Source organism: Macrobrachium rosenbergii, chromosome 12, assembly GCF_040412425.1.
Source record: "Macrobrachium rosenbergii isolate ZJJX-2024 chromosome 12, ASM4041242v1, whole genome shotgun sequence".
Classification (NCBI taxonomy): Eukaryota; Metazoa; Arthropoda; class Malacostraca; order Decapoda; family Palaemonidae; genus Macrobrachium; species Macrobrachium rosenbergii.
The window spans coordinates 111,069,353-111,081,852 of record NC_089752.1 but is presented as its reverse complement, the minus strand read 5'-3'; the positions used below and the strand labels follow the sequence as shown (position 1 = coordinate 111,081,852).

Here is a 12,500-nt window from a genome sequence, read left to right as displayed (position 1 = left end):
AACTTTGACTTTGATTGTGTTTGTGTGTGTCCTTCATTCTCATATATTTTCTCCTTTCAATCTATTATTGTGTCTTTCTTAAAAGAGTTTTTCACCCAATCGGCCCATTACTCTAAGAGACATACCATATCTACTTCTAGTCTACATCGAGATTATCAGCAAGATTTTACTCCTAATTTGAAACCAGCGTTTGAGATTAATGAAGAGACATTTCCAAAATGAATAACTAGAAACAGAGGCAAGGTTATGTATAATATGAACAATCGAAATATACCAGTCATTAGGCTACAACAGAAATGAGAGATTAGGATGTACACAAGCCATTGATTGAATGTTACAGGTTCCTAAGTTCGTATAAAACATAACGTCGGAAGAGAACGTTAAAATAATAATAATAATAATAATAATAATAATAATAATAATAATAATAATAATCACCTACTTACATCATGTTGCAGATTGCGCAATGAAAATCGACACGGCTTACCTATTGGAAAGAAAGAGAAAAAAAACACAGCATAAGAACACAAAATGAATGGAACATACCCAAGAGAGAAAAAATCTCGTTAGCATAAATAATGAAGGCAAGGGTATCCATTAACATGACTCGCTTATCAACACTCGTCGACACAGTTGCAAGAAAAACTCGTCGGAGAATGACACTGCAAAAGCGGCAAGAACTTGCTGAATAATGAAAGATTGAGGATTTATAGCGATTATCGCAAGAAAATAACGATGATGATCGCTATAGTAACAACCATACTAAAATTCTCTCTCTCTCTCTCTCTCTCTCTCTCTCTCTCTCTCTCTCTCTCTCTCTCTCTCTCTCTCTCGGAAAAGAGAAGGTGTCGCAAGGTATCTTTTATCAACCTGGTTTTCCGGCGCTGGGTATATAAGCCTATATTACTCTCACATTACATCATATCTGAGATCACTGGAGGACGCTTTGATGCCACGGCGAGAGAGAGAGAGAGAGAGAGAGAGAGAGAGAGAGAGAGAGAGAGAGAGAGAGAGAGAGAGAGAGAGATTACGATTACATACAACTTTAAACAAAGACCAGTAATTTTTCCTTTTTAAACATACACATTAACCAACATGTACTTTATTCAGATTACCCGCAAAACACTGTCTACAGCACTGTGTTGTACAGACGAGTTTGAAAGGTAAACCAAAGGCAGATTCCTAGTACTCTCGGAGGGTAACTGACTTTTCTTATAGCCAGACTAATACATTAAAATACAATAAAAAAAAATCTACTCGCAAACTGAATGAAGTCTCGAAAGCAAGATTGCCAAGCAGTAAAAAACGCCTCGAACAAGATAACAAGCGGTACTAATCGAGCGCTGTTCAGCTTTTTGCACTTTCTCTGACACACGTCGATAGTTCACAAAAGACTGCTTTTGGTGGTCTCTTCATGCTTTAAATAGAACTGTTACAAATTACAGAGGTGATTGGTAACATTCACTTAACATTCAGAGAGAACTAAACTACTGTGTGTGAGAGAGAGAGAGAGAGAGAGAGAGAGAGAGAGAGAGAGAACGCACCCTCAGGTCCAGCTCTGTCCAAAATCAACGGCCAAAAAAGATCTAGTATTGGAAATTTGATTATAATAAATGATTTTAATAAAGCTATTACTATAATGTATGTTACCCGGATTAGCCGACGCATGAATGGAAATCCTTTACTACAAAAATATTCATCCCCAAAATAATAATGACAAAATTCTACACATTCCCAATTTATCGCAATAACTCGACAAAACTAATTCGCCCTTTCAGTTTCCACCTAACTCGTGTACACACTCACCACCGTCAGCCTTTAAGCAAACGATACGACGGACACACACATAAGGAAGACCTAATGCAACATCCAGTTTTTTTAAATCTTTTTTGCTTTTTTCAGTTTACGAGTGTCTCGCACTCCATAAGAAAACGCAGTATCATACCCACTACCATCAACAGCCTCATGAACTACGCACTTTGGAGGACAATTCAACAATTCGACAATGCGTGTGTGTGTGTGTGTGCGTGTGGATCTTGATACACACCACCACCAATTCCTTCGGCCTTTCCTTCGTTGAAAAACCTTCTTCGACTTGCAGCACTTCTTTTATTCAATTTTCTCGCGGAGACAGAAAGAAGACAATGTCCATCCATCACACTTCAACATCAAACAATCAATCTCTGGCGTTTTATCTTTCTTCGGCCGCGATGGATTTTACGGGCACATAAATTTCTCTGCAGTCACACTAATAAAGAGGCGCATTACAAAACGCCGGTGATCGTCCATCATGCAAAATGACAATCATTCTGAGACGATGAAGTAGGAGCGCTCGTAACTCTTCCTCCAGAGGCAAAAAAGGAATTCGAGTTAATTCTGAAGATCGTCTTGAATATATATATCAATCATGATCAAAGACCTCATTAAAATACACAATCACAGAGAGAGAGAGAGAGAGAGAGAGAGAGAGAGAGAGAGAGAGAGAGGTAAGGAGAGAGACGGCGAGGGCGCGCCTTGGTGACCCTAGGGCCCGGCCTCCAGTATGCAACAAACCCTGAATGGACATCCGGTCACACCTTTGCTCGGGCGGTCACACCTCTGCCCGCCCAAGTCCCAACCGTTTGGACCCCAGCCAGCCAGCCAGACTTCTTAAGCCACCCCCCCTCCCCCCCGCAAGGAGGGACAGAAAGACAGACAGGGTGGAGGAGTAAGATGGTGGTGAGCAATGATAGAAGGAAGTAAAGAGATAGGGGATAGGTAGAGGGAAGTAAAGAGACAAGAGAATAGGTTGAGGGAACTAAGGAGATAAGAGAATAGGAGAGGGAAGTAAAGAGACAAGAGAATAGGTAGAGGGAAGTAAAGAGACTAGAGAACAGGTAGAGGGAAGTAAAGAGACTAGAGAACAGGTAGAGGGAAGTAACGAGACAAGAGAATAGGTAGAGGGAAGTAAAGAGACAAGAGAATAGGTAGAGGGAAGTAAAGAGACAAGAGAATAGGTAGAGGGAAGTAAAGAGACAAGAGAATAGGTAGAGGGAAGTAAAGAGACAAGAGAATAGGTAGAGGGAAGTAAAGAGACAAGAGAACAGGCAGAGGGAAGTAAAGAGACAAGAGAATAAGTAGAGGGAAGTATAGAGACACGAGAACAGGTACAGGGAAGTAAAGAGACACGAGAACAGGTAGAGGGAAGTAAAGAGACTAGAGAACAGGTAGAGGGAAGTGAAGAGACTAGAGAACAGGTAGAGGGAAGTGAAGAGACTAGAGAACAGGTAGAGGGAAGTAAAGAGACAGGAGAATAGGTAGAGGGAAGAGACAAGAGAATAGGTAGAGGGAAGTAAAGAGACATGAGAACAGGTAGAGGGAAGTAAAGAGGCACGAGAACAGGTAGAGGGAAGTAAAGAGGCACGAGAACAGGTAGAGGGAAGTAAAGAGACACGAGAACAGGCAGAGGGAAGTAAAGAGACACGAGAACAGGCAGAGGGAAGTAAAGAGACACGAGAACAGGCAGAGGGAAGTAAAGAGACACGAGAACAGGCAGAGGGAAGTAAAGAGACAAGAGAATAAGTAGAGGGAAGTAAAGAGACACGAGAACAGGTACAGGGAAGTAAAGAGACACGAGAACAGGTAGAGGGAAGTAAAGAGACTAGAGAACAGGCAGAGGGAAGTAAAGAGACACGAGAACAGGCAGAGGGAAGTAAAGAGACAAGAGAATAAGTAGAGAGGGAAGTAAAGAGACACGAGAACAGGTAGAGGGAAGTAAAGAGACAAGAGAATAGGTAGAGGGAAGTAAAGAGACAAGAGAACAGGCAGAGGGAAGTAAAGAGACAAGAGAATAAGTAGAGGGAAGTATAGAGACACGAGAACAGGTACAGGGAAGTAAAGAGACACGAGAACAGGCAGAGGGAAGTAAAGAGACTAGAGAACAGGTAGAGGGAAGTGAAGAGACAGAGAACAGAGGGAAGTGAAGAGACTAGAGAACAGGCAGAGGGAAGTAAAGAGACAGGAGAATAGGTAGAGTAAAGAGACAAGAGAACAGGTAGAGGGAAGTAAAGAGACACGAGAACAGGCAGAGGGAAGTAAAGAGGCACGAGAACAGGCAGAGGGAAGTAAAGAGACACGAGAACAGGCAGAGGGAAGTAAAGAGGAGAACAGGCAGAGGGAAGTAAAGAGACAAGAGAACAGGCAGAGGGAAGTAAAGAGGCACGAGAACAGGTAGAGGGAAGTAAAGAGACACGAGAATAGGTAGAGGGAAGTAAAGAGACACGAGAACAGGTAGAGGGAAGTAAAGAGACACGAGAACAGGCAGAGGGAAGTAAAGAGACACGAGAACAGGCAGAGGGAAGTAAAGAGACACGAGAACAGGCAGAGGGAAGTAAAGAGGCACGAGAACAGGCAGAGGGAAGTAAAGAGACACGAGAACAGGCAGAGGGAAGTAAAGAGACACGAGAACAGGCAGAGGGAAGTAAAGAGACACGAGAACAGGCAGAGGGAAGTAAAGAGACATGAGAACAGGCAGAGGGAAGTAAAGAGGCACGAGAACAGGCAGAGGGAAGTAAAGAGACACGAGAATAGGCAGAGGGAAGTAAAGAGGCACGAGAACAGGCAGAGGGAAGTAAAGAGACACGAGAATAGGCAGAGGGAAGTAAAGAGGCACGAGAACAGGTAGAGGGAAGTAAAGAGACACGAGAACAGGCAGAGGGAAGTAAAGAGACACGAGAACAGGTAGAGGGAAGTAAAGAGACACGAGAACAGGTAGAGGGAAGTAAAGAGGCACGAGAACAGGTAGAGGGAAGTAAAGAGACACGAGAACAGGCAGAGGGAAGTAAAGAGACACGAGAACAGGCAGAGGGAAGTAAAGAGACACGAGAACAGGCAGAGGGAAGTAAAGAGACACGAGAACAGGCAGAGGGAAGTAAAGAGACACGAGAACAGGTAGAGGGAAGTAAAGAGACTAGAGAACAGGTAGAGGGAAGTAAAGAGACAAGAGAATAGGTACGAGGAGCCGTGCCCTTGCTCCTTTTGAAGGGAGATAGGGGGTGATGATAGATGGGGAGAGCAAGGAGACCCACAGGGAGGGGAGGGGAGGGGAGGGGGGAGGAGTGGTCCTTCCTAAAACTTGCTTTCCGCACCCCTCCTCCTCCAGTCTGCACTACGCACGCACTCACTCACACTGGCGCCGAGACGTCGAAAATGAGCGATTCGCAAATTGTGTTCGGCGTCGCTTTTTTTTTTCGTAACTTTATATTTCTTTCTTTTTTACTTTTGGAAGGTGCTGCAAATATAACACACATTCTTGCTGTATTCCTTTCTACAGTTGTGTTGAGACAAAAATAGTTAATCTCTCTCTCTCTCTCTCTCTTTTGGAAGTAACTGCAAATATAAAAGACATTCTTGCTGTGGTCGTTGTTACAGTTACGTGAAGAAAAAAATAGTTACTCTAATCTCTCTCTCTCTCTCTCTCTTTCACATCACACACACACACACACACACAAACACTGTGTATCATCTGAAAGACCGAACCTTTCGTTACGGCATTCCCCCTCACCTCCATTTCCTCCTCCCAAGTCTGAGAAAATGCCTCACCCTTCCTTTACCCATCCCATTCATCTGCACTTCTCCTCCTCCTCCTCCTCCTCCTCCTCTCCAACCCCCGAACCCTTGGGAGAATCAATGAGATGGGAGGAGGAGGAGGAGGGGGAAGGGAGGGAACAGATCACATACGAAGATGGGAGGGTAAAACACTGACCCTTGCATGACCTGTTGCAAAATTCGCGAGAGAGAGAGAGAGAGAGAGAGAGAGAGAGAGAGAGAGAGAGAGAGAGAGAGAGAGAGGTGAATGGTGGGAGGGGAGGTCTTGGAAGATTTCTTTGTTTACCTTTTTTTCTTATTCCTCCATTCATTTCCTTCTTCCATCTGCATAACTCGTTTCTCCTTGGTCTCCAATACATATGTAATACTTGCTGTCTCCATCAACACAACCTCCTTCTTTCTGTAATCAGTTTTTATTCCTTAACCCGCCATCGACTGATGTCTTGTTTTAAACGAATACTCTAAACGACATAAATAAATAAATAAATAAATAAATAAATGTAGATAAATAAATATTTTTATAAAGAAACTTACCAGATGAATTCTACAACGAAAAATAGATGAAAAAAAAATCCGGTGAAATGTGAAATATCAAATCGAATAAAAAAAATCCATAAAAGACATAAAAGGCATTGATTAAATGCGACGCATCTCTGTTTAATAAAATCCCCATACACTAATTGATAGCCGTGATTCACAAAGGTGCGTGCCCCAAATTTGGTAAACAAATAAATAAATAAAATCAATATAAGTGATTTCCAGCCAAACAGAAAGAATTAGCCCACTCTTCATTGGTCTTCGTATGGCCACCCCCTTACCCCTCCCCCCCTCCCCCTTTACACCTTTTTTTTAAAGCTTTGTTTCCATTATATTTTCAACTCGTCCGGTTCGATACATTTTTTGTTCTCTTTCTCTCGTTCTTTCTCTTTTTTTTCCGTTGTTGTTGTTGGGGGGAGGAGGAGGGGGAGGATGAGGAGGGGGTTGTAGGAGGAAGGGGGTTGTAGGAGGAAGGGGAGGATGGAGCGGGGAGTGGAGGGGTGGTGGTGGACTTGTAGCCTATTTGTTCAAAAATTTGTCTTGTTATTTTTATCTTGCTATTGTTAGGCACTGTGTACTTTTTCGTTCTATTGTAATTTCACAGTGATTTGTCATTTTTTAGTTTTTATTTCAGAGGCTCTTCTATTTTCCGAAAATTCAATCAAAGCTTTCAAACAAACATATATTTATATCTTCATCTAAACAATCATTTTTTTTTTCTACATCTCCCTTGTGTGATATCGAGCCACTTTCTTCCATGATAATAAGACTCGTGAGCGAATTCCGATTTTTATTCGAAGTCGCATCGCACCGGGGTCTCAAAAATTCACTTTGTGAGAAAAGGAAAAATCTTGACAAAATCTGACTGTATTTAAAAAAAATTACAGGTTACAGAACGCAACTAACTTGCGTCATTCTATTTTCTTCGCTACCCTTCACAATCCGTATTAAGGGACAGTGTCATCATGACTGTTTCTGTCATCTGCAATTATTATTGTTGCAATAATTTCCAGCATTATCAGCAGCACGGTGTACAACAACAACAACAACAATAATAATAATAAAAATAGTAGTAGTAGTAGTAGTAGTAGTAGTAGTAGTAGAAGAAGAAGAGTAAGTGAGTGTTGAACTGATTTAACTGATTTTCTCTGAAAGTAATAAAAAAAAAAATTACATCACAATTTTTAAACTCGTCCAGCACAGTGTTCATCAATGCTGACATGCTATGAAGCCTAAATCTTATATTATAAGGCTTCATCTGTAAACCATTCCTCCAACGATTTTTGGGACAAAAACTCTCTTTACAAAATCACTAAAATATCAAACTCAAAAGTTAATTGTGTATTTCCGTTCTGTATCCTCTAAGACTATCACCTGAACGCAACTATATCTAAATAGATAATATATCGGCAATGGTGATACCAGTCTAAAAATATGGATTAAATGCGAGAAATCTGTGATGCACCCGATAGCGACATAAACTATTCTTAATAACTCCGATATAAATACAGTCAGTGTAATTGCGCACTGCTAATTCCATATCATCAGCTTTTAAAAAACACACGACTGAATCCTGATCACACTTGTGGGTTCACCCCAGAAATTATAAAAGAAGAAACTTGAAATCGCCGAGAAGCGATGCATAGTCCCCTAAACAGACCGCGGTTGAGGAAGAGAGAAAAAAAATATATATATATATATTTTTTACCGCAATGCAAGTCTCATTAATCATCCTAAATATGTTCTCAGCTCAACAAAGGAGATTTTGTGTCAGCGGTGAGGTCAAGGCTTCACAGCCGAGACTAAAAAAGATTATGAAAGAATAATTTTTCCCGAAATATCATTTATCCTTTTTTCTTTTAATATTCATGTGCCATCCTGAACACAATGCAATTAGCGTGAATAAATCACTCGCCAAATTCCACTCTGGGGTCCCTCGGGGATCGGTAAATAAAGACCCGCGGAAATTAATTCCAGTTAACTTATTAATCTTCAGACGCTTTCTATAAATCACTATCAAAGCCGTGCCACCTTATTCAGTGTTTCCCACCACAAAGAAAGGCTGCGTTCTATCAACAAATCCAAGATATTCTGCTAAATAACTGGGAAGAATTGTTGTCGATGGTAAATTGGTAGAAAAATTATATCATATTGCAAATAGGTCCGCAGTCATAGTGCACACACATATATATATGTATATATAATATACATTATATATATACATATATATGTATGTGTGTGTGCATAACTGAATCACGAAAATATGGAACGCGATGAATATATAAATAAAGACAAAATCCACGAAGGAAAGATAAGCACTGGAGTGCTGCAGAGGTTTTTCGACTGTCGTCCTTTACTTAGCAGAAGGACGACAGTCGAAAGGCCTCGCAGCACTCCAGTGTTTCTCTTTCCTTCGTAGATTTTCTTTATTTATATGTGTGTGTGTGTATGTATGTGTTTGTTTCTTTATTCATCTGATATTTAACAGAACACAACGATGAAGTGAAATCTGAGAGAAAACAAATGTATTTTTTTAAAAATACCATTAGTCTTAGCCTTGGTGTAATGTAATTTAAACCAAATTTGTTCCTCAGGGGTGGCTCAAAATTCAGTTATAACAGAATGCATACCGTTTTCACAATTTAAAAAAACTGAAATGAACAAAAACAAAGAGCATTTCTGCAGTGACAAAATACACCAACACAATTCTTGAAGATAATCATATACAGTGCATACGCACACAAAGAACATGCCAGAGAGAGAGAGAGAGAGAGAGAGAGAGAGAGAGAGAGAGAGAGAGAGAGAGAGAGAGAGAGAGAGAGATTCAACTGCAACTGATTTAAACGAAATCGGACTCTCCCTCCTGACAACAAAGCATCATCATATCCTTGGAAATAATATTCGTCCATCGTGTCTGGCGTCACACAAGATTCTCTCCGGCGTCATTCCTAATCAGCAATTCTCACAAAAAAACTCTCTCTCTCTCTCTCTCTCTCTCTCAAACACACGCGAGCGCGAGCACATCTAACCTTGATCATTCCTTCTAATATTTCTTTATTTTCATATCTTTCAAACCGGTCAGTCTAGCTTGACCTGCCATTTCTGCCTCCGCCCAAGCTTTTTTTTTTTTTGTTCCACCCATTCATTCCCTCTCTCTCTCTCTCTCTCTCTCTCTCTCTCTCTCTCTCTCTCTCTCTCTCTCTCTCTCTCTGTGTGTATTACGAATTTTATCTTTTAATATTCTAATAAATGAGTTTATCAGCCAAACTTCAGCTGCATGTTAATATACTTACGCCATTGGAGTATATCCCCCTCCTCCCCTCTCTCTCTCTCTCTCTCTCTCTCTGTGGGGCAAGGCGAGTCTCGACCCATCCTCTAACCCACACCCCACCCACACGCCCCCACCCCCCCCCCACACACACATTCTTTCCACCCAGTACTCTCCCTTGAAAATATTATCATCTCCTGGCGTCCCCTTGGCAGTCTATCTATCCGTCGACCCGACTCTCCTCCTTTCCACCGACTCGTAATCCTTATCATTAACGCCCTTCTTGCACATTCTCTCTCCCCCGGCCCATTCATTCCTCCTCCTCCTCCTGCTCACTTCTGATCATTTGCTTATTGGTTATTCACTGCAGTTTTCCTCAGGAAAACTTGAACTTTCTTCCCCACTCTCTCTCTCTCTCTCTCTCTCTCTCTCTCTCTCTCTCTCTCTCTCTCTCTCTCACGAATTTTTATCTTTTAATAACCTAATATTGTAAATGAGTTCGTCAGCCAAACCTCTGCTCTCTAACACGCAATTAATATTTACGTTTCGTCAATATACTTACGTCACTGGAGTATATTCACTACATCTCTCTCTCTCTCTCTCTCTCTCTCTCTCAACACTTCTCTCTCCATCTTTCCCTCCCCCTCCTCCTCCGTCCCCTCAAACGACCGCTCCCTCTCAGTACCACTCCCTCACCCTTAACCCTGGGTCATGTAGAAGATATAAATTGTCTGAGAGCTTAATGTTGGAGCAATTTGTGGGGCCGTTTAGTTATGTCTCGCTGCGCTTACAGAACTTTTTAAGGACATCAAGAAACTTTTATAAAAACGAATTATGTCACTTTTCTTCAACTCATATTTCTTTTTCCTTTTTTTTTTACTCAAGACTTGTTGCACCTTACAAGGGACATGGATTTAACGAAACGAAACAAAAATGAAAAAATAAATAAAAAAAATGGAAAATGTTTAGAAAAAAATGATTCATAGTGTAACTGACATCACTTAATCGCATAAGACAAGCACGTACGAGATAAGACGGTGAAGGAGGGACGAAGAGAAAAAAAAAAAAAAAAAAAAAAAAAAAAAGTCGAGACGTGAACACAAACAAAAAGGCTACACATTTAGTCAATTGCATGAAGAATAAACAAATAAGCTGGCTGGGGTATTCGAAAAATCATAAAATATATATTTTGTAGAAACTCGTCGAATCCTTCCAACATAAACATACATATTGTATATATTTATATACACATATATATTATATACATATATATGTAATCCCTATAATGGGGATAACGTGACGCGAAATATATCATATTGAGTACAAATATGCTCTATTTATAGTGTATGTAAACAGCATATGGCCATAAAAAAAAAGCGAAAAAGTAGAATGCAAGATCTTTCAACTCTGAATCTGCCTTGGAATGAAGGCAAAAGATCTTGCACTCCACTGCTTAATTTTCTTCGTGGCCACGTACTGTATACACATATATAAAGACTTACAGAGAGAGAGAGAGAGAGAGAGAGAGAATGAACAAATAAGATCTTTATAACTCTTCAGACTTAATGCACAAGCAATGTGGCTTTAAAAAAAAATGGAAACTAATAAACCAGGTATTCTCCGGAAGGCATTCACAAACAGGTTTAAATTCTAACTTGTTTATTCCTCCAATTCTGCGTGTGCTTAGCCCATGCTTTTTCTTTCTTTGTTGAATTCTTTCTTTCTTACTTTTACTCCATCCACTGCAAAGGTGTTCCATGCAACGAACTTTCAAGAAACAAAACAGAGGGTTCTTCTTCTTCTTCTTCTTCTTCTTCTATCACCTGTCACTTTTATAACTGACAGATGACATTTCGCAGCTTTTTCTGCAGGAGTATATACCATGGACACCCTTGATCTACACACATCATGCTTATCATTTGCATAAACTACGCACTCAAGTAAATATCTAATCTATAAAAGTATCAGCACGAAATCAAAACTTTTAACATCTTTCCCAAAGCGACGTCTTGGTACCTTGAGTGAAATATATATACAAAGATCACAGGTGGAGACTTATATTCGGTATTGCAAAAACAAATAGGGAGCATATGAATAATATTACTGGTGTCTTGACACAAAAATGTGGTACATCATTTTGTACCAATACTATAAATAAGGTAATAAATAAACAAAGACTTCACTACATTCAAAAATACATAATTCTAATTGGCATAGCAATGCCTCAGCACAGAAGCTGTCATGCGAAGTAAGCATTTTGAAAATTACTCTACTGCTAAAGCTATAAAAAAAAAATCACAATGACATAAAGATTAGATAAACGAAAAAAAAAATAAAAATGTGTGAAGGATTTGAAGCAGGCAACGAACGTTTTTCTGGGGTCATTGTCTTCAATCTCTCACATAAATACTCTACAAAACTTATCACTATAATTTTTTTTTATAGGACAATCAAAGGTCATTTACCTTCCGCTATGGACATCCAACAGGCTGCTTATGCTTAGACGAAGAGAGATCCGAGCGCAGAAATTTATGATAAGAGGGGAAACTTAAAGCACTTAATTCTCAATACATGTGTCGGCAGTAAAAAAAAAAAAAAAAAAAAACTGGTGATGACAGAATTTATTTGTAACGGGTGAACTCATCGAACAGCAAAGCACAGATACAAACCAAGTAGAGACGTGCCAAAAAACAAAGCAGGGATTGAGAATGGTAAAAAAGAATATCGACATTTGAAGTATGAGCTAATACAGAGCTAACTTATGAGCAGTAGTAACAATAAGAGCTATAGAAAAAGATAGAAAGGTTGTACAGGACAGGGAGGATAAAGATAAACATAGAGGAAACATGCCAAAATGAAAAGAAAACAAGGACTGCATATTACAGAAGTAGTAAAATTCATTAAGAATAAAAAGAAAATCAGAGAAATAAAATAAAATATTTCCTGAAGAAAAACCTAAACGAGGACTACCTACATAACGGGAGATAAGCAAAAAAGAAATATCGCCAGGATATGGATAAACACTTCATCAAAGACGAAATTAATGGTTATCTGAATTCTGAATTTATGGAGCATTAAGATTTATGCAGCGAGCGCTAGTACTCCGAAT

General features: G+C 39.9%; 1 protein-coding gene across 5 annotated transcripts in view; it reads right to left on the bottom strand.

Moving 5' to 3' along the window:
- Positions 1-12,500, bottom strand: part of foxo (forkhead box, sub-group O) — a 580,500-nt gene that overhangs the window by 439,972 nt on the left and 128,028 nt on the right. The window contains exon 1 of one of the 5 annotated variants that reach the window (XM_067112737.1): positions 447-482. The exons of the other annotated variants lie outside the window; for them this stretch is intronic. The gene's annotated coding sequence lies outside the window, so the exon portion shown is untranslated. Of the gene's footprint in view, positions 1-446; positions 483-12,500 lie in introns of those variants that run through there. 5 annotated transcript variants of the gene reach the window in all.